General features: G+C 38.9%; 1 long non-coding RNA gene across 1 annotated transcript in view; it reads left to right on the top strand.

Moving 5' to 3' along the window:
* Positions 1 to 1,284: 1,284 nt before the first annotated feature.
* Positions 1,285 to 22,444, top strand: part of LOC102157921 (uncharacterized) — a 103,340-nt gene continuing 82,180 nt past the window's right edge. Inside the window, exon 1 of the long non-coding RNA XR_014829502.1 lies at positions 1,285 to 1,501. This is a non-coding gene — a long non-coding RNA (uncharacterized LOC102157921). The remainder of the gene's footprint in view (positions 1,502 to 22,444) is intronic.

The raw sequence follows: 22,444 nt of genomic DNA on the forward strand, positions 1-22,444 counted from the left end.
TTCATCTTCCCACCAACCATCGAAAGTTTACTAAGCCTAAAAGTAGGAATACTACATAGTAAGTACAGGAGAAAGGGAGGAGAGGCACTCATGGCCAGGCTACAGGCCTCCTGGAACTAGTGCCTGCAGACAATCAGAGCAGAAGGAAAGCAGAAGAAAGAGAAAAATGCACAGATGTCATCTGTCAACAAACAGTGATCCCGAATAAGCATAAATGTGGCCTAATCATCATTTTAGAATATGAATGTTAGGATTAGTAATGTGACCTCTTGGGGAGGAAAAATGATGGGGAGGATTGAAAGGAAGATTTGGGGCATGAAATCAAAAATTAGGTGGTCCCTCCTAAATAAGGAATCCAACATTTATTATTGGTACCACTTTGGAGTTGAGGAATCCAGGAGTCCGACAAAGTAAGTGTCTTTTCCAGTGTCAAAAGTCGATAACCAGGATGATAGTATTGAAACACTAGGTCTTTTGGCTGGAGCCCTCATGTGTTTTCTATTATATCATACTTGTCAATTCCATTTGCATTTTGGAAACAACAGAGAGGGAAACTCTGGTTTTAAAGGTTAGAAGTAGCCTTATATCCAAGACCAAATGGGCAGTCAGTGCTCGAAGTCACAAGTTTGGAAAGTGATCATAAAAAAAGATTCAGAGTCCAGGTATGCAGCCCAAAGAGAAAATAGCCTCAGAATCTAGGCAAGAGTCAGAGAAATAGGTTCAGAACATCCATCAGAATTACTTAATATTAGGAGTTCCCACCATGGTGCAATGGGTTAAGAATCCAAGAGCAGCGGCTTGGGTCCCTGCAGAAGTTCAGGTTCAATCCCCAGTGCAGTGGGTTAAAGGATCCAGTGTTGCTGCAGATGGGGTTCGGATTTAGTCCCTGGCCCAGGAACTTCCACATGCTGCAGGTTCGACCATTAAAAAAAAAAGAATCACTTAATGCTAAATGGCAAAACACAAGAGAACCACCGGATCTTTCAGGTGAAAACCCTCATCCAGGAATACCTGTAATTGCCATGCGCTATTGGCATCAGGCACCTCAGAGGAGCCTTGCAGATTCCTTTGAATCTTGAAATAACCTTGAGCACATGGAGCCACAAATAAATGCTTTTCAACACAAAGCCATTTTGCAAAGTCTTCGCACACACTTTTTTGTATTTCCAAGACAAATGAAGGGAGGAGCAAAAGACGGACCAGGAAGAGTCAGCGACATGAGAAGGTTAAAGGAGACCATCTGGGAGCAAAGAGTGGGAGGCAAGGGGACTGAGAGAACAGAGCAGTAACTCAGGTGAGGTGGAAGGTGAGGGAAGAGTCACGCCTGTTTTCCTTTTATGTGGCCTAATGCTGCCTTGCTTTTGGTAGTGTGAAAAATATCTAAGTGTCATAGGTTTTAATCCATTTGCCAGCAAATTCTCTTCCAGCTAGAGAAGTAGAGAAAAAGCAGGGGAGCGTGAAGGTTCCCCAGAGGCAGTTGTCAATCCTGCTTTTCTCTAAGGTAATGTGTTTGTCAATTCACATTCTCTTGTGTATCAGCTTGATTTTTTGCTTGTGTGGGTTTTTTTTGTTTAGCTTACTTTTGCCTCATAGTTATTCTCGGTTGGTTCTGATGCCTGTACCAGAAATGCTACATTCTTCTGCATTAAATTTTGTAGGAGGGCTGTGGGCTGGAACCCAGAGATTAGGCCTGCTTGGATTTCCATGGGCCTCAATTAAGCAATAAGTGAAATCGCTAACATTTTAAGTGGAGAAAGAGTTAGATACTTTTCTCTCCACGTTAGAAGGCATGTCATAACCTAGAGCAACCTAGATTTAAAGTCAAAGAAAAGGGATTCATGTTGTATCTGATAAACTGTAAAACCAGTGCCAGTTGAGAAAGCTGTCATTTTGCTCTGTTCCTCTTGGGGAGATGGCAGAATGTTGATGGAAGTCCCTGGAGGTATATTCATTGACGAAATCATTCAGTCAATGTGTGTTTCTTGAAGGTTAACTAAAGACCAGATGCAATGTTAGCACCAGATGCAGTGTTACATTTGAGGAGCAGATTTCCAATGTTCTTTACAGTTCAAGCTTCTTTGTTATTCAGAATTAGAATATTCTTCTTAGAATTCCTTATCCTTTAGGGCTTAGTAGGAGGTCCTTCCCTTTAAAAGAACTTGTGATCCCATGATCACCAAGGCAGAATTGTTTATAGCTTGGTTTATGGAATTTTACTCTTTCATGAATAAACCCTAATGGATTAGAATAAAGCTTAGATTAGTGCCTGTCAACCAGAAAAGAAACATAGTAATGCATTTGTAGTCCTCTATGTTTGCTTCCCAAATAGTAAACCTATTCTCATTGCAACCTAAATTACCTTTGAGCCCCAGACCCAAATAAGAACCAGTAGGTTTAATTTACACTATGTGCTGATACGTTGTTTCTTCAAACCAATGGAAGATTATCAGAACTCTAAAACAGGTTTCATCTGTACCTCTGTGAAATCAGAAGAAGCAGATTGCACAACAGGCAATAGAATTTGCTGAAAAGCTTTGGAGAAGCAGACCCTGTGTCCTGAGTCAGCAACCATGCCCAGTCTGTATTCATAGCTACGTATGTGCAACTGGACATGATTTGAAATCTGCAGACCATTCAGCAGTTGCCCCACTGTGATGGAGGCACCTCTCACCTAGTTTACTGAACTCCACATAAATACTAATCGAGTCCTTGTTTTCAGTCTTCTCTCTTGCAGTAAGCTAGCTACTCCCTGCTCTGGGCTGATCTCCCCACCCCAAACCTCTATTTTACCCAAACTTCAAGACTCGGGTCAAATGTTACACATTGATATTCTTGATTGCCCTTCCAAAAGTCAAAGAAAGCATGCAGGTGGGGGTGATCATATGAGAGTCGTGGGTTTTCTCAAAATATGAATCCTTCAGAAGTGCATTTGATGACACCATGTAATCTCCATAATATGAGGTTCACCTGATTTAATGCTGAAGTTACAAATTGCCACTACTATCAATCCAGTAAGTAAGAGGGAGATTTCCTGTTTCATTGCCCTTCATGTTTAAAGAGCTGATGAGAATGGATTTAGAATGGATCAAAGCAAAGATTACCAACTTTATTTTCGGACATTATTTATCTTCTCCCCAAATCTGCTCTTTTTTTCCCCCAATGTTCCCATCTCAGTAATTGGGCCCTCTAGCCCCAGTTGCTCTGGTTAGAAATCTGGAACCAGCCTCAACCATCTGCTTCTCTCTGGGCCATAGCTTGAATCCATCACCAGGTCTCTAATTCTATCACTACAGTATGTGTTGACTACGCTAGTAGCTTGCTTGCTTATCTCTCTCATCCCCTTTTCCTTTCTCCAATCCTTTATCCACATAGTAGCCAGAGAGGCTTTTTAAAAAAACAAAAATTGGACCATGTTGTTTCTCTACTTAAAACACTTCATTGGTTTTCCAATGTAACTTAAATAAAATATAAAATCCTTATTATGGTCTGCCAGGTCTTACAGGATAAGATTTCTGCCTACATCAGGGATCCCATTCCATACCATCACAGCCACATCCTCCTCCTGTTTCAGCCACACCGACCTTCTTTAATTTCTGTGAACCTTCCCAGTCCTCTCCTTCCTCAGGACCTACTCTCGGTTCTGCCCCTAGTCTTGTCTCTAACTCTTCTTTCATCCAGCCCTCTCCCCCTGCCCCAACTTCAAAAACTCTGCTCCTCCATCACTTGGTGTGGGTATCATTCCTCAGAATGACATCCCTGATTCCTTCATCTGATATTTGTTCCTCTGTCACTCACTTGCTTAACAACTTATTCTGTTCCTTCATCAACTGTATCAACATTTATAGCTGTTCATTTATTCAAGAATCTATGTACTTCCAATTTAGCCACCCCACCTTCCACCTCCCTGGACCACAATCTCCATGAAGGCAGAGACTGTGTTTGCTTTGTCCACACTGTATGTCCAGCCCCAGACACAGAGTCAAAGAAAGTGCTCCATGAGCAACTGTTGAATAAACTTCCTGCTTTCTTGATAGAAATTCCAAACTTGCAAACAGCTCTTAAAACAAAGTGAATTTTCCCTTATTCTGATTTTCCTTTTAACTTTTTCTATCCATGAGTCATAAAATCTAAAGTTGTTAGAAGAGCCTTTTATGCCCTCATCCAAGAATTTTCAATATCAGTATGAATGCTCATGCACTTTTGATTTACTTAACTCCAGATGCAGGAGCTCACTTGTTCCTAAAGTCACTCATTCCCTTTCCAGGCAGATCACTGGACATCCTCTAGCTATTAGGAAATAATTACCTTTTTTTTTTTCCTTAGCCTTCTCTTTTTCCCATTAACTTCCTCCTGTGACCTGTAATCCTTGTAACACTCAGAGGTCTGATCATGTTATTTCCTCCCAGTTTAAGGTTTTCTATGGCTGCAGAATGGTGGTCAAATGCTGTAACAGGTTTTAACATGTTTTAACCTGGCCTTTTGGGAGCAAGATTCTGTTTTCCTCTCTCACTTCTTCATCGTCTCTCACCCCTCCGTACTCTGTAACTACAGCAAAAGTGGTCATGAGCTATATGGCCTTTGGTGTCTGGCTTCTTTCATTCCACATAAAGTTTACAAAGTTCATCCTTGTTATAGCACAAGGATGCTTTTCACTGCATGTAGCACTTCATTCTTTTGTGGTTGAATAAATATCCCATTGTGTTGATATGCCATTTGGGCACAAAATTTTCATATTCTTACCTATAATCCTTTCTAATTTTTGTAGTTTTTGTAGTGATGTTCCTTCTTTTATTCTCGATTTTGGTCATTTGTGTCTGTTCCCTTTTTTCTTAGTCAATCTAGGTTGTTGATTTTGTTGCTCTTTACAAAGAACTAAATCGGGGTTCATTTACTTTTCTCTATGGTTTTTATTTTCCTGTTTTATTGATTTCCACCCCAGTCTAAATTATTTCCATCCTTATGCTTACTTTTGGTTTAATTTTTTGTTTTTTCTTCATTTTGTCTTTTTTTACGTTTCTTTTGATGAAGCTTAAATGATTTATGCTCTACCTTCCTTCTTTTTTAATTTTTTAATTTAAATTTATTTTTATTGAAGTATAATTTATTTTCTTTTTTCTTAATTTTATTGCATTTATAGGTGTACAACAATATTACACTGTTGGTAGGAATGTAAATTGGTACAGCCACTGTGGAAAACAGTGTGGAGATTCCTCAGAAAACTAATTTTTTTAAAATTTTTTTATTTTTTTGCTTTTTAGGGCCACACCCACGGCATATGGAGGTTCCCAGGCTAGGGGTCCAATCAGAGCTACAGCTGCTGGCCTACACCACAGTCACAGCAGTGTCAGATCCAAACCATGTCTGCAACCTATACTACAGCTCACAGCAATGCCAGATCCTAACCCACTGAGTGACGCCAGGGATCAAACCCGAAACCTTATGGTTCCTAGTTGGATTCACTTCTGCTGTGCCATGATGGGAACTCCCCTTCTTTTCTGGTAAAGGCTTCTTTGGATTATTTATTTCCCCTAAATCATTGTGTTAGCTGTATCCCATAAATTTTGATATGTTTTTGTTTTGTTTTCACTGAGTTCAAAATATTTTCTAATATCCCTTTTGATTTTTTTGGACTTTATTATTTAGAGGTATATTTAATTTTCAGTGTCTTTATATTTTTGATTTCCAATTAAGTTTTATCATGGTTGACAAACATACTTTGAATGATTTCATTTATTTACAATCTATTGTGATTTGTTTTATATTTAAGCACATAGTCTATCCCGGAAAATGTTTCATGTACATTACATTTCATGTAGTATTCCTTTGTGTATATATACCACATCTTCTTAATCCGTTTATCTGTCAATGTACATTTAGGTTGTTTCCATGTCTTAGCTATTGTGAATAGTGCTTCAATGAACATAGGGGTGAATGTATATTTTTCGATGAAAGTTTTGTATGGATATGTGCTCAAGAGTGGGATTGCTGGGTCATATGGTAGTTCTATATTTAGTTTTCTGAGGTATAATAGCAGATTTAAAGTCTTTGTCTAGTCTTCACCTGGGCTTCCTTGGGGACAGTTTCCATTGACTTTTTTGGTCCTCTAAATTGGTGATACTTCCCTGTTTATTGGTATGTCTCATAATTTTCTGTTGCAAATTGGAAATTTTAAATAATACAGTGTGCTAATTCTGGAAATTAGATCTCTCCCTCCTCCTCAGGATTTGTTGTCATTGCTTTTCGTTGTGGTTATTAACTATTTCTTTAGTGATTTTCCTGAACGAACTTTGTAAGTTTATATTCTTTATTATAGTGGCCATTGAAGTCTCTAATTAGTAAGGTTGGTGGCTAGTTAGTTATTGGATAGAGATTTCCTTAAATGCCTTGAACCAATATGTCTTCCAGCCTTTGAAAAGGGGCTGTGTGTCTGCATGCTTGGCCATGCTTTCAATGCTCTGGCAAGCTCTTTACTTCTCATGTCTTTCCTGGGCATTTGCATAGCGTGGTACATATGTATGGCTTTTGACTCCCAGGAATATGCTAGAACTATTTTTCAAAAGTCCCCTATGGACATCTCATTCTCCAGGTTTTCTCTGAGAGTTTAATCAGCCTCTTGTTAATCCTACTGGTAACATTGCCTCAGGCAGCTGTGATGTTAAACAATTGCAACTGACTCTATTTGACAAATGCTCTGTTGGTGGGACTGTTTGCACAGAGTTAAGATCTGTGTCAGTAGCAATAAAGGCAAGCCCTGAGAATGGAACCCATCAGTAAGTTGCCAGGCAGGTCAAATATGACAGTTCTCTGGTTATGGGGTATTTGGGGAGTTCCAAACCCTTCATGCCTCCTGCAGTGGGTTCGGGGCTGCTGGTTCCCACAACTACCTTAGTTGTTTTCAAAACTACTGCAGAGCTAGGGAGAGGTGGATAAGATTGGCAAATTAAAACCACACAAAGCTTGCTGTGCTTATAAAGATCCAGCCATATTTCTTAAATAAACATGCCTTAGATGGTTGCAAGGCATTATTTAATTTACAGAGCTCTGATAAACTTTATTTTGACAATTGACAATTTTTTCCAATATTCTTATTGCTTTTTTTGGAAGAACAGATTTTCAGAGATCCTTATTCTAGTGTTCTGGAAAATGATTGTTGACTGTTCATTGATTCATTCACTCATTCATATAGTAACTGATAAAGGAGAGCTTTTTCATTCAATGAATGTTTATTGTTATTTAATGTATATCAAAAATTATGCTAGGAATATCTGAAACATAGTGTTAGAAAGTGGCTGCTGTAGAATCATGGAGTAACTGAAAGATTTTAAAACACTTAGAGTTCCCATCATGGTTCAGCAGTTAGTAAACCCCACTACCATCCATGAGAACGTGGGTTTGATCCCAGGCCTCATTCAGTGGGTTAAGGATCTGGTGTTGCTGTGAGCGGTAGTGTAGGCTGCAGATGCAGCTCAGATTTGACCCCTAGCCTTGGAACCTCCATATGCCCCAGGTGCAGCCCTAAAAAAGCAAAAAAAGCCAAAAAACAAACAAAAACACACAATGGAATATTCAACGGAGTAGCCTTGGAGATTGGATTAGACTGAAAAGCCATGTTTGGACTCAAATAGAAGAGGTATAGATGACCACTTAAGTGCAAGATGGGCAAAGCATGTAGAACAACATTTTCAGCATTCATTTGTCAGAGTTCTTCCTTTTTAGTATCCTTTGTAACACAGATGCTCTCGTATTCAGTACAATAGTCCAGCTGTGCTCAGTGGTCCATCCTCCCTAATCACCTAAACTTGGGACAGCTAGTCTCGTATTAAGCCGGCAATCAACACAAACCCCTACCTCTTTTTCCCATATATGAATCCTTGCCCTTTCCCTTATTACTCTGACTGAAGGAATGTGTGGGGAAGGGAAGACAAGGAGGTTGAAATAGCAGTTCAGATGATTTTCATTCAATAGCATTTATTCTTAATCACAGTAATAATTTTTAAAAATCAACTTATGGACAGTATGAAAAAGGAAAAAATCAGCTATTAATCACACTGTTCTAATACACTCATTATTATTCTATACATTCCCTTTAGATAATTTTTCCTGTGCCTCTTTTTACATATGAATAATATTTTCCATGCTATCTTGAATCTTATCTTGTTACTAAAAGTTATAAACATTTTTTGTGTGTGGTCCTGCTCTTTGTATATATTATTCTTAGTGAATACATGATGTTTCTGCTGGGGAACATATTATACTTTAATTAAAATGTCTGTTACTCTCAGACAAAGTGGCTCATCATTCCAAGAAGATTGTGAATCACTGGGTTGGTCAATTTTATATTAAAATTGCTTATTGTTTTCAACTTTCTAAATAGAATTGCTCCAAGTGCACTAAGATCCATGAAGAGGGAACAGAGCCTGTGCTTCTCTTGTAGATCAGCACACTTCTCTGGTACTTTGGGAGCAGCTATTCTACCACACACTCAGGCTTCCCCAGTGAGAGCCTAACTCAGTAAATATTGGGTTTTAGCATCTAGCAGAAACACTCTCTTTTAGCAACAGAGACAAGGCCAGCACTCTCAGATCATCACACTGAGCTCAGCTTTCCTCTCAGGGATCTAGGTGGGTCTATTCTTCTCACAGAGAAAAAGGAAGCAAACGCCTGTGTTGGAGCAGGAAGGTCTACGTGGTCTAGGCAGCTATCTGCCACACTTTCCTCTAAGTTTATTTCCTTCTATTCCCAGGAGAACAAACTGTTGAATTTGTTAAGTGCAGTACTGTTCACAATACCCAGCACACCCTTTTTGCATGCAAAGTCTTATTTGATTTATTTTGAAATAAGCTCATGCTGGGAAAGTCTGCTTTTCTAAAAGTTGGGAAGTGAAAGAGATAATAGCAGATGCTCACTTTCAGGATCAGAATCAAGTGATCAAAATACCCTGCCAGGCTCACTTATTAGATAATTAGCTGTTCTCTTCCTATGTCCATTGTCAATCAGCCAAAAGAGGTTTGAGTTTCCTTTCTCCAATTCCCGTTTCACACACACCTGTTTTGTATGACTACACAAAAACAAGCCAGAAGCTTCCTTTTGCCTGAATAAACCACATCTTCAAAGACTTCACCCTCCCACAGAGAGGTTTGGGGGTGATCCTGGGTGCATAACCCGAAGAGAGTTTCACTTTTATGGAGCGGAATGGAAGAGAGTCAGTTCAGGACTGCAAGGGGCCTTTGAGATCATCTCGTCCAGTGATTCTCAAATGCTATCCATTTACCAGTCAAGCTGACTACAAAAAACTTACCACTGGAGCTTTTAATAATACAGGTCATCATACCTCAACCCTGGGGATTCCAACAATGAGATTATTCTGCTCAGCCATGTTTGCAAACCAATGAAATGCAGTCCAAGTTCTCACTTTAAATGAGATAATGGACGCCCAAGGAAAATGACGTTCAATCAGTTATCTGTCAACCAGTCACTGAGAGAGAAGAATCTAAATTCCCAGTCCTAGTTTTTCCATTCTATTACACTGTCTTCCTAAAATTATAACTACAGGCTAAGTGCCTTCAAAAACAAGTTGAGGTTTCATGGAATAAAATTCTAATGAGCTAAACAATCCCTCGTTTTGAAAGCAAAGCAGCACTTTCCTAAAATGACCCCCCAGTGACTAATTATTTAGCCATAGAGTTCTAGTTAAAATGCCTTCTATATTTTCTAAACTCCTTCCTATTACCTCAGCACAGCCTCACTTACTCGTGATGAGCAACAGGGTAGGGGAAATTTACTCATTTACCTTGAAAATACTTTAAAGTATTTCTAAGCACTTCTTAATATTTGATTGTGCTTGACATATTCATCAGACTGTGGTGAACAAAACTACCATACTGGAGTTTACAGGTTAGTGAGGGTTAAGAATAATTATACAGAAAATTTGGAATTTGCTTATATGGTGAGTGTTACGGCGAGCAGATTACAGGGAGTTACCAAAATTTGAAAGTTATCCAAAACTTATTGGATAAATAGCATTCCTTTGCTATTTACCCAATAGCAAAGGAAAGATTTTGACCAACAGGCATTTATTTATTCAAAGTAGTCAAAGAACATGAAGGATATAAATATATTCATAAGTGGATAATTATAGCAGTTCACATCACCCAACCGGTGCCTACAGAAGAGTGAAGAGGTTGGCAAATCCTTTTCTCAAAAAATAACTACAAAACTCAATCAAATTCTCATAAGCATCCATTTCAGGGCTCTTGAAATTGACTAAAATTAAAGGGAAACAACCAATTGAGGAAAGCTAATTCACAAAAAGCTGCTGGAGCTCTGCATAAGAACAAGGGATCTAAAGTTTCCTTTCCTGGGACAGTTTGCATTCTCCCCTCCCTTTCCTGTTTGGTCAAGCAATAGGACTTGAGGACAAATGTCCACAGCCATAGTTCAGCTGCCACATGGCAGAAAGAGGAAAAGCAGAGGGAGAGAGAAGCTGAGAGAGAAAGGAGTGAGGGCTGAATCTCCACCCCAGGCAAAGTGGGCCAGGGCCCCAACCATGGTGAAGAAAAAGGCAAAGTCCAGGGAAATTTAGCCACAACAGCAGAGGGCAGCCAGGCCCCCCACCCCTCAAAGCAGACAACTGGGGCAGCTGCAGGGAGAGGAGAGACAGCAAGGTGCCAGAGCCTACTCATGATGGAGAATTGGTCTTGAAAAGACAAACCAGGAAAGAGGCACCCCGTGAACTGGTCTTTCAACAGCTGTGATTCTATCTCCTCTTTAAAGGGGTCAGCATTCCTCTGCCTTACAGAGAGTGGGAGCAACTCTTTTCCCAGATGTATACAACTTTAGAGATGATTATTAAGCCATGGATGTGTGTCAAGTGAGGGAAGTGGAGAAGAGAAATGGAGGAAGATAGAGACGGGCCCAGGATTGATCCTGGAGGAACCCCAACCTCTAAGGGAAAGGTAGGCTTTCTTTTTCTTTGAAGGTTTTGGCTTTTAGAGTCCTTGAAGGTTAACAGCAGGCTGGACACAGGCTTGTCCCTTAATCCCTGATTAGCAAACCAGGGAGGACTCGGGCTTGCCCTTGACATGTATAGAGGTTTGGTAAGTGAGGTGAATTGTCTTACGTGTTCAGCAGCTGAATCTTACATGTTCAGCAACCGAAGTTATCTCAGACAGCTAAAATAGAGCACCATTTGCATTTTCTGGGCTTGAGGGGAAGTGTTTTCTTTTTTGAAGTCTGGTTTGGCCATTGCAAAGCTCTTAATAATGGAAAACTTTGAGAAACTTACCAATTAAATTCTTGCCAGAATCCTTGACACAGATTTCCAAGTTAGCAGGCATCGTGAAGGGCTAGGGGAGCAGCTATAAAAAGAGAAAGGCAGGAAAGAAGCATCTGGAGTCTAAGGATTTAGTGCCAGCAGGGCCAGGGAACCTCCAGAAGTGAGGTGTCAGAGCTGAATGAATTTCCAAAGGGGACATGGTGTCTGATCAGAAATAAGACATTGGGGATGAAAACCGATTGCTTCTCAAATCCAGAGTCAATGACATGGAGACAGATCATACTGTGGGAATCTTCTGTTTGAAATCCCGGGGCAAATTATTTTGAGGCTAGAAAGCCAGGTGAAAAGAAATTTGGTAAAAAACCCACAAGTCTTGCTAATAGCACTTTGCATTTATTACCTCACTGAGTTCCCATTAAAATCCTACAAAGAAAGGGCTATTGTCATTCCTGCTTTACAGAAAGGCACAGGGAAATTACATAGCCTGGTAGAGATTAGAACCCAGGCAGTTCTGGTTTGCAGAATTGAAACCTGAAACCACTGTGCTAAGCAAACCTGAGGTTTGTTAAGGGCTTATATCAAACCTAGTATCAGAGAGGCTGCCCACCTGCCCACACCCAGCAAATTGCTTCCAGTTGGATGCAGAGTTCAGGTAACCTGGTGCAGCTTGCCAGAGAGTGACAGATTGTTGGAGAAGGAGTTTCGTGGAGTGAGGTGAGGTCATATAGGGTAAGGAGAGGAAGGAAGAGAATGATCCCAGCTTTGAAGAAGAGGATGCATTTCACAGAGGACATAAGGAAATCAGACCTCGGTCTTGTTTTCAAGATCCGTTTTCCCCTCACTGAGCAAGCTTAAAGAGGAGAAAATGAATTCTGCCCATTGAAAAAGGGCAGACTATAATGAAAAACAACTTTAAAGACACTTCAGCCCATAAAGTCTTTGAGCTACATCACTGACAATGGTTTACAAGTTTATTTTCCATTTGTGGTTATGCTGAGCAAACATTTTGGGAAGTGCAGCAGTAACTCAGCCTGCAGCATCGTCTGCTGGGCGTCCATCTGTACAGGAGCGGCTTGTCACAGACGATCAGGTGCAGATTTATCCAGACACATCATCCGCAAAATGGCCAGCCAGGAGAGATTTCAAAATTCCTTTCCTCACCATTTTTGTTAAATATACAGTTCTAAGAAAGCAGATTTCTTAGCAAGGACTTTTTTTCCCCTGGAGAGAAAAAAACCCAAAAAACTAAAGACTCTACTTTGAACAGCACAAAGACAGCACAGGCTTTAGGTCCATTTTTGAATTCCAGCTCTGGCACTTGTTGATTGGCAACCTTGAGCAAGTAATGCAAATCCTCTGATTTGATATCCTTATGTATTACTTGGGGAGAAGACTTCATTTATTAAAAAGGGGCTCTGGAGGAAATTAGAAATGATGCCATTATCTTTTTAAGCTGCATAAAAACAGATAATATTTTTGGTTCACTCTTCTGAGCAGCACTTAACATAGCAGTGGCACATAATAGGTGCTTAGCAAATAAGTGTTACATGAATAAATGTGTAAATAACACTATCCATTAAAAATGACATCTAGGGACATATCAGAGTAATTTCTTCTTAATTATTTCTCCCAAAGGGAAAAAAAGAATAAAAACAAGCTTTCCCTTTCAGCCTCTTCTCCATTCTAAGGTAATATCTTTACATAACTGTTTTCATGTCTACTTTCCTAAGAATTTCCTCAAAGATTTTTGGTTTGGGTTTTGGTTTCCTACATCTTGTGTCTTCTGCTTCATTATCTTATTCCCTTGTTTTGCAATAAATCAGTCTCACTGAGCTTTCTAAAAGAACAAATTCAAGATAAATTTTGTGGTAGTTTCATGTCTAATATATCTGCTATTGATCATTAATTGGATTGGTAGAGAATTTGAGGCTGAAAATTTTTCCCATTGGAATTTTACAAGTGATTCTCCAGTGTTTCCTATAATCTGGTATTGCTTATTAAAGAAAATTTAAGGGTAAGAAAGAAGATTAAAAGCAACAGTAATCCTACCACCCAGAGACAACCCCATTAACTTTGTGATGTCTCCCTTTTCCAACGTACACATACACCCCCCTACACACACACACAAGGCCAAACTGTATACATAATTTCACATGATGGCTATTAAATGTTAATGTCATGTTATCCTCATGTTACTGTATATACCCAAATTAATTTTAAGATCCTTTTCAACCCTAAGGATCAATGATTCACTGACTTGTTAAGAAGAGATTGTGACATATAGATGGTTTCAGTAAAAGGAACAATTTAGAAGTTGGTTTCATTGACCCAGGCATGTAACAGAACTGTGGCAAAGGAAGATAAGGTTAACTACCTGCCAAGCGCTTTTCAGTTAGGGACACATAGGTTTCCCCGTGAGAATAGGGGACTTAAAGACACATTAGAGATGAGGTTCCATAAATCATCTGAGTATTACCTACAGTCAGGAAAAGCATGTTATGATGGAGAAAAGGGCACAGCAGAACCTCCTGGAAACAACATTTTGTGCAGCCTTTAGGATGAAAGGAGGCTACCTATAAGCCATATGCTCAAGATCCTGAATGGGAGACAGAGAACTGGTGCCAGTTTCAAAGGCCTGCAATTAAAGATGACAAGAAATAGCTAATAAAATAGGGTTACCACTTGAACACAGAAAGGCTTTGGTGCTATAAGAGGACATAGCCTAGGTGGGCTTCAGGAAGAAGTGGAAGAGAGGGAAAGAAGAGGAAGACAGGAGTTCTGTTGTGATGCAGCAGAAACGAATCCAACTAATATCTATGAGTACCCAGGTTTGATCCCTGGCTCAGACGGTTAAGGATCCAGTGTTGCTGTGAGCTGTAGGGTAGGTCACAGATGTGGCTCAGATCCTGCATTGCTGTGGCTATGGTATAGGCCGTCAGCTATAGCTCTGATTCGACCACTAGCCTGGGAACTTCTCAGGTGCAGCCCTAAAAAAGCAAAAACAAACAAACAAAAAAACAAACAAAAAAGCAGGGACAATACAAGAAAATAGAGCAAGTAGCTAGGGATGGAAAAGTGGTATGCAGATTATAGCTTCCACTGAGGATGACAACAAGAAGCACTTACACAGCAAAAGTATCTTCGCAGAGATGATTTCTGGGTTATGGGAATGGTACCAATTCACTCTTCTTGCCTTTCTCGTTGTAGTAGCAATGAAAGGATACAGGGAGTTACAAAGTTGTGACAACACTGAGGAGCAGAAGTGAATATCAACAATTTGATACCCTGTAAGGAATTTCTACTAGAGCAAGCCAAGATGAGGTCAGGTAGTAAAAGTAACAGTGGAAAGAAAATGCTGCATCCTGTGAGACAGGATAGCAGGTCCTTGCAGAAGAGAAGGTGGAAGGAGAGGGAGTGAAAGAGTCTCCCCCCTCCATGCCCTTGTTCTACATGGATCCTTACTTCAAAGATGTACGTCCTAAGACAAACAGTAAAGCATGCACACAACTGTGTCCATTTATAGAAACTTCATTGCTCCCTCTTTCCCCACATCCTGAAAGATATCCTACTGGGCAATTAGGCAATAGTACAAGCAGACAGGTAGTCAATGACATTGTAGTATGAGAAGTAGGCTTCACTAAGGAATGTAAACAGGAAGCTTTGGGGATTAATGCACCCTGGGGATTGTATTTTTCAGGCTTCTGCTTAAAATTTTGAGAAAATTCCAGAGAGAAATGTCAAACAGCTTCTAATATGAAAAGATAAAATTTCTTTGCACTGAATCAGAAGAGTAGGAAACAGTAAACAATCTTTGCTTTGCTCAGAAAAGCTACATTTGATAGTGTGGTTCAGAATCAGCACTGAATAATCCCAAGTCAAGATCCACCAGGGAGATGCAATTAGGCTCCACGTGGAAGGTGAGGGAACTCTTAGTTCCTAATATTTTATACTGACAGAGCTGTTAGTCGCTAACATTTTGGCATGTAGAACCCAAGAAGAGTGAAACGATGACATGGATTTGAAGGGGCAGGATAGGGTAGAATCTGTCATAGAAAATAGAAGAAAAAGTTAGAAAACATTTACTTCATGTTTTTACTTTGTGTTTTTCTATGTGTTTCTATGAATCGAGATGAAAGAAATTAAGTACAAACATAGAATTATTTTAAATGGTTAGCCTTAAAAAAAAAAAGCCAAACTCACACACACACACACACACACACACACATACACAAGAACACTAAAAAGTATAATGACCTATTAAAATCTACATTGAAAGTAGTAAAGAGTAGAGGTGATATTAGAAAAATAGGGATCAGTGATTTGAAAGAGAGAGTGTGAAGGCAGAAGATAACATGATGAACTCAATGGATGAGAAAAAGTTCTTAGGGAAAGGCCAGGGGCTACTGAAGCAAGATACGAAGGGTGATGACTCTGAAGAAGAGTCAAGAGGAAAGGAAGCTGAGCAGCAGAGTAGGGAGCCTCAGTGCTTGAGAACGTGAGCCCTTGAAAAACTCTTAAAACTTAACAACAACAAAAAAAAAACAATCCAATTGAAAAATGGGCAAGACCTAAATAGACACATCTCCAAAAATGACATAAGGGTGGCCAGTAGGCACATGAAAAATGTTCAACATCACTAATTATTAGAGAAATGCAAATCAAAATTACGATGAGGTACCACCTCAAACAAGTCAAAATGCCATCATTAATAAGTCTATCAATAACAAATGCTGTAGAGGGTGTGGAGAAAAGGGAACACTTTTACACTGCTGGTGGGAATGTAAATTGGTACAACCACAATGGAAAACAGTATGGAATTTCCTCAGGAAACTAAATAAAGAACTACCATATGACCCAGCAATTCCAATCCTGGACATATATCCTGACAAAATTGTAATGCAAATAGATACATGTACCCCTATGTTCATTACAGTACTATTCACAATCGCCAAGACATGAAAATCTATGTGTCCACTGACAGATGAATGGATGAAGCAGATGTGGTGCATATATACTACTCAGCCATAAAAAAGAATGAAATAATGCCATTTGCAGCAACATGGATGGAACTAGAGATTCTCATACTAAGTGATGTAAGTCAGAAAGAGAAAAATACCATAAAATATCACTTATATGTGGAGTCTAAAATATGTCACAAATAAACCTATCAACAAAACAAACTCACAGACATGGAGAAGATACTTGTAATTGCCAAGGGGAAAGGAAGAGGGAATGGGAAGGACTGGGAGTTTGGGATTACTAAATGTAAAATATTATATTTAGAATGGATAGTCAATCAGGGACTACTGTATAGCACACGGAACTATATTTAATCTCCTGGGATAGACCGTGATGGAAAATAATTTTTTTAATGCAAAAAACAACCAAAAAAATGTGGGTCCTTGAGTCAAGAGACATGGATTCAAAACTGATTAGCTCAGAAAAATTACTCAACTGTTTTATACTTTGGGTTTATCATCAATAAAAGGATATTAATCATATTAATCATACCTACTTGACATGGTTTTCAGAATTAAAGCATTGTGCCTGATACCAAGGAAGAACTGCAAAATAGTTAAATCTGTGAAGAAAGATCCCACCTAAATGTGTCATGATTTGTGTTTAATTTCAAGAGTAATTATAGTTCCTTTGTAATTACACATTTTTTTCTTCACGGATGAAGGGAGAGGGAAGGATTCCCAATGAGGAAAATAAGAAAATATATTACTTTCAAAGGAAGAGAATCACTCAACAAAGGCTTCTTTCCTACATTAAAGAATAAATGTTGATATGCCAGTATCCATGGTTTTTTTTTTTTTCTTATTCATCTTTAGCTAAATGTAATTCATAAAATGAATAAACACTTAGGTTTTTGGAGAGACTCTTTGGAGCTGGATTATTTTGTTCCCTCAGCCCACTCCACAGTCTCTGCCTCCTCTGACTGCTGTCATAGAATACCACAGTCTCAGCAGCTTAAAACAATATGAATTTATTATCTTATGCCCCCCTAGGACAAAACTCCTACACAGATCTCATTGGGCTAAAATCTACATTGGTAGGTGTGTGTTCCTCCTGGAAACTCTAGAGAAAAATCCACTTCCTCACCTTTTTCTGGTTTCTAAAGGCTTCCCACATTCCTTGGATTGTGGCCTTCTTCCTCCATCTTCAAAGTCAGCAACAGCAGGTAGAGTCTTATATCCTATCTCCCTGACTTCCTCTCCTGCCTCTTTTCCCCTTTTTAAGGGTCTCTATGATGGTATCAAGACTGAATAAACTCTGTATTTTAAAGTCAGCTGATTAAGGCCTTAATGCCATCTACAACTTTAATTCCCCCTTGCCATGGAAAGGTTCCAGAGAGTAGGATGAGGACATCATTGTTGGGGAGTGGGCATTATTCTGCACACTGTCCATAAAAAGGTTCTATCAGTAAAAAGAAACACTTTCCATCCTGAGAATGGAGGCTTCAGAAAGCATTACCTTCTATCAGATATATAGCCTCTTTTACTGAGTAGGGGGTAATTGAGAATAAACACTAACACCATCTACTTACTGTTTGGATTTGTTCACTTTATTTTTAATGAATTACTAATACATTCTTTTGGTTTAAAAAATAGAATATAAATGCAACTACCAGTGGAAATGCTGAATGATGATTTGCGTATCTACATGTTCCAAATCTCTGCACTTATAAATACAATTGATGTATTCCTGTGTATACTATACTATACTGATTGTGCATACTTAATTACAAATACATCAATATTGTTAAATTTCTTATTAAAATGTAGTTGATTTACAATATGCCAATTTCTGCTGTAAAGTGACTCAATTATACTCAATTATTTCTGCTATACAGTAAAGTGACTCAATTACACACACACACACACACACATTTTTTTTTCCATCATGGTCTATTCTAGGAGACTGGACTTAGTTCCCTGTGCTCTGCAGTAGAACCCTGTTGTTTATTCTTTCTTAATGTAACAGTTTGCATTTATTAACCCCAAACTCCAAGTCCATCCCTCTCCCTCCCTTCTCACCCTTGGCAACCACAAGGCTATTCTCTATGTCCTTGAATCTGTTTCTGCTTTATAGATAGATTCATTTGTGCCATACTTATATAAGTGATATCATATGGTGTTTGTCCTCTTAATGACTGACTTCACTTAGTATGATAACCTCTAGTTGCATCCATGTTGCGGCAAATGGCATTAATTCATTCTTTATAGGGTTGAATAATACTCTGTTGTATATCTGTACCACATCTTCTTTAACAATTCATCTGTTAATGGACATTTATGTGGTCTCCATGTCTTGACTATTGGGAATACTGCTGTAATGAACATTAGGGGTGCGTCTATCTTTTTGTATTATAGTTTTGGCAGAGTGTGGGCCCAGGAGTGGGATTGCTGGGTCATATGGTAGTTCTACATTTAGTTTCTTGAAGAACCGCCATATTATTTCCCATAGTAGTTGTACCAATTTACGTTCCCACCAACAGTGTAAGAGTGTTCCCTTTTCTCCACACCTTCTCCAGCATTTGTTATTGGTAGACTTATTAATGATGGCATTTTGACCTGTTTGAGGTTGTACCCCATCATAATTTTGATTTGCATTTCTCTAGTAATTAGTGATGTTGAGCATTTTTCATGTGCCTACTGGGCCATTCATATATCATTTTTGGGGAAATGTCTATTTAGGTCTCCTGCCCAATTTTTTATTGGGTTGTTTGATTTTTTTGTTGTTGAGTTGTTTTTCTGTTTTGGAGATTAAGCCTTTATCAGTTGCATTGGTTGAAACAATTTTCTCCCACTCTGTTTCTTTTAGTTTTATGGTTTCTTTGCTGTGCAAAAGCTTGCACATTTGATTAAAACCCATTGGTTTATTTTAGTTTCTAATCTCTATTGCCCTGGAAGATTGAACTAATAAAACACTTGTACAGTTTATGTCAGAGAATACTTTACCTGTGCTCTATTCTAGCAGTTTTATGCTATCATGCATTATGTTTAAGTTTTTTTTTTTTTTTGTCTTTTTGCCATTTCTTGGGCTGCTCTGGCGGCATATGGAGGTTCCCAGGCTAGGAGTCTAATTGGAGCTGTAGCACCAGCCTACGCCAGAGCCACAGCAACACCAGATCCGAGCCACATCTGCAACCTACACCACAGCTCACCACAATGCCGGATCCTTAACCCACTGAGCAAGGCCAGGGGTCAAACCCACAACCCCTTGGTTCCTAGTCAGAGTTGTTAACCACTGAGTTATGATGGGAACTCCTATGTTTAAGTCTTTAAGCCATGCTGAGGTTATTTTTGTGCATGATGTGCATGTATGTTATAATTTCATTGATTTATAAGCAGCTGTCCAACTTTCCCAGCAATTGCTAAAGAGACTGTCTTTTTTCTTATTGTATATTCTTGCCTCTTTTGTTGAAGATTAATTGACTGCAGGTGTGTAGGTTTATTCCTGGGCTTTCTGTTCTGTTCCATTGATCTGTGTGTCCATTTTTGTACTGACACCACACTGTTTTGCTTACTATAGCTTTGTAATATTGTCATAAGCCTGGGAAAATTATGCCTCCTGCTTTGTTTTTTTTTTTCCTCTCAGGGTTTCCTTGGCAATCTGGGTCTCCTATGGTTCCATATAAATTTCAGGACTATTTGCTCTAGTTCTGTGAAAAGTATGGGTAATTTGATAGGGATCACATAAATTTATAATTGTTTTGAGTAATATTGCCATTTTAAAATTATCAATTCTTCCAATCCAAGAGCTTGTGATATCTTTCCATTTCTTTGAATTCTCTTTAATTTCCTTTATTAATGTTTTATACTTCTTAGTCCATAAGTCTTTTATCGCCTTGGTCCTGTTTATCCCAAGGTATTTTTTGGGGGGGGGTGCTATTTTATTTTATTTTATTATAACTCAATGAATTTTATTACATTTATACTTGTACAATGATCATAACAGCCAAAATTTATATCATTCCCATCCCAAACCCTCAGTTCATTCCTCCCAACCCGCAACCTGTCTCATTTGGAAACCACGTTTTTGAATTCTGTAAGTCAATATCTATTCTACAAAGAAGTTCATTGTGTCCCATTTTTAGATTCCACATGTAAGTGATAGCATTTGATGTTGGTGTCTTACTGTCTGACTGGCTTCACTTAGCATGATAATTTCTAGGTCCATTCATGTTGCTGCAAATAACATTATTTCTTTCCTTTTAATGGCTGAGTAATATTCCATTGTGTATATGTACCACATCTTCTTGATCCACTCCTCTGTCGATGGACATTTAGGTTGTTTCCAAGTCTTGAATATTGTATATAGTTCTGCAATGAACATTGGAGTATATGTATTTTTTCAAGTCATGGTTTTCTCTGGATAGATGCCCAGGAGTGGGGTTGCTGGATCAAATGGTAATTCTATTTTTAGTGTTCTGATGGATCTCCATACTATTTTCCACAGTGGTTGCACCAATGTACATACCCACCAACAGTGTAAGAGGGTTCTCTTGTCTCCACACCCTCTCCAGCATTTATTGTTTGTAGACAAGTTGATGATGGTCATTCTGGTCAGTGTAAAGTGGTACCTCATAGTGGTTTTGATTTGTGTCTCTCTAATAACGAGTGATATTGAACATCTTTTCATATGTTTTTTGGCCATCTGTATGTCTTCGTTGGAGAATTATCTGTTTAGATCTTCTGCCCATTTTTTGATGGAGTTGGGTTTTTTTAACTATTGAGTGGTAGGAGTTATGTATAAATTTTGGAAATTAATCCCTTGTCAGTCACTTCATTTGCAAATAATTTCTCCCATTCTGTGGGTTGACTTTTTGTTTCCTTTAGAGTTTCATCTGCTGTGCAGAAACTTTTTTTTTTTTTTTTTTTTTTGCATTTCTTGGGCCACTCCCATGGCATATGGAGGTTCCCAGGCTAGGGATTTAATCAGATCTGTAGCCGCCAGTCTACAGCAGAGCCACAGCAATGCGGGTTCCGAGCCACATCTGCAACCTACACCACAGCTTACAGCAACACCAGATCCTTAACCCACTGAGCAAGGACAGGGATCAACCCCGCAACCTCATGGTTACTAGTCGGATTCATTAACCACTGAGCCATGATGAGAACTCCGAAACATTTAAGTCCCATTTGTTTGTTTTTGTTTTTATTGTCAATACTCTAAGAGGTAGATCTCAGAAGATGTTGCTATCATTTATGTCAGAGAGTGTTTGGCCTATATTTTCCTCTCAGATTTTTATAGTGTCTGGTCTTATATCTAGGTCTTTAATCCATTTTGAGTTTATTTCTGTGTATGGTGTTTAGAAGTGATCTAATTTCATTCTTTTCCATGTGGCTGTCTAGTTTTCCCAGCACCACTTATTGAACAGGCTCTCTTTTCTCCATTGTATATTCTTGCCTCCCTTGTCAGAGATTAGCTGGCTGTAGGTGGGTGGGTTTAATTCTGGGCTTTCTATCCTGTTCCACTGATCTATGTTTCTGTCTTTGTGCCAGTACCATACGGTTTTGATGACTGTTGCTTTGCAGTATAGTCGGAATCCAAGGAGCCTGATTCCTCCAGCTCCATTTTCCTTTCTCAGGATGGCTTTGGCTATTCTGGGTCTTTTGTGCTTCCAAACAAACTCTAAAATATTTTGCTCGAGTTCTGTGAAAAACGTCCTTGGTAATTGAATCTGTAGATTGCCTTGGGTATTGTAGTCATTTTGATAATATTGACTCTTCCAGTCCAAGAGCATGGTATGTCTTTCCATCAGTTTGTGTCATCTTGGATTTCTTTCATCAGTGTCTTACAGTTTTCAGAGTACAGGTCTTTTGTCTCTTTAGGTAGGTTTACTTCTAGGTATTTTATTCTTTTGGATGTGATGGTAAACAGGATTGCTTTCCTAATGTCTCTTTCTGATCTTTCATTATTAGTATATAGAAATGCAGTCAATTTCTGTGTATTAATTTTGTATCCTGCGACTTTGCCAAATTCATGGATGAGCTCTAATTGTTTTCTGGTAGAGTCTTTAGGATTCTCTAGGTATAGTATCATGTCATCTGCAAACAGTGATAGTTTAACCTTTTCCTTTCCAATCTGGATTCCTCTTATTTCTTTTACTTCTCTGATTGCCATGGCCTAGGACAACCAAAACTATGTTGAAGAGTAGTG

The sequence above is a fragment of the Sus scrofa genome, chromosome 15 (genome assembly GCF_054392235.1).
Source record: "Sus scrofa isolate SSC_HxYL_T2T_F1_AM1 chromosome 15, Sscrofa_HxYL_maternal_Yorkshire_Landrace_v2.0, whole genome shotgun sequence".
NCBI classification, from domain to species: domain Eukaryota; kingdom Metazoa; phylum Chordata; class Mammalia; order Artiodactyla; family Suidae; genus Sus; species Sus scrofa.